The sequence below is a fragment of the Aplidium turbinatum genome, chromosome 2, assembly GCF_918807975.1.
Source record: "Aplidium turbinatum chromosome 2, kaAplTurb1.1, whole genome shotgun sequence".
NCBI classification, from domain to species: Eukaryota; Metazoa; Chordata; class Ascidiacea; order Aplousobranchia; family Polyclinidae; genus Aplidium; species Aplidium turbinatum.
This window is the reverse complement of record NC_137473.1, coordinates 24,890,402-24,891,237: the sequence shown is the minus strand read 5'-3', so window position 1 is coordinate 24,891,237 and position 836 is coordinate 24,890,402.

Genomic DNA, 836 nt, shown 5'->3' with positions numbered 1-836 from the left:
TTTCAAAATATCTAGCTTCGCTACTGAATTGGATCATTGTCATTGGGGCCTGCAAAGTATATTCCGCACAGGGCCCGAAATACCCTAAGACCGGCACTGATCATATCAACCGCTAGCTTCTCGATTGAAAACAAAACTTTCATTCAATCAGATGCAATTTATAAATCTGGAAGCAAGCTTGAAACAAATAATTATAGATTTGCTCTTATCTGGTCAATCTTTTGAGAAGAGTTAGCTCAGTGGTTACGCGCCCGGCTCAAGATCACGTGGCGCAAGTTCGATTTTTGGGGTGTGCGCTTGTGCAACGCATTTCAAGATTGCTCTCCATTCAGCAGCATCTAATGAATGGAATAATTCCCCGACAACAAACACTTCAACAATCGGAAAACCTCACTCTGCCAATCTCGGTAACCGGCCCTGCGCCAAAAGCCTCTACAAGTCGGCTATGCGAAACTACCAGGAATAACCAATCAAGACTTTGTCAGTCCGAGGGTAAAGATTCAAAACCAACCAACCAACCATGAGTTGCACAATAGAATGTTCATTATGTCACACTAAACAAATTTTTTGAAACTCATTTTGAATTTTGGTAGTTTAAATTTTACTAAAATTTGTTCGGACTTACACCGGTCTTACTGCCTGCAATGATTAAAAGTTCTTGAAAAGGATTCTGATTTGGAGAGTAACCTACTTTGGATATTGACAAATAACATCAAACCCAATAAAACATAAACCATTATCTACTCTAGATTCTTAGTCTATCTACTTATATAGGCTATTACAACCATCCCACAGGTGGTATGCGTGCAAGACAGAGCTATACTCATCAGTTCAAA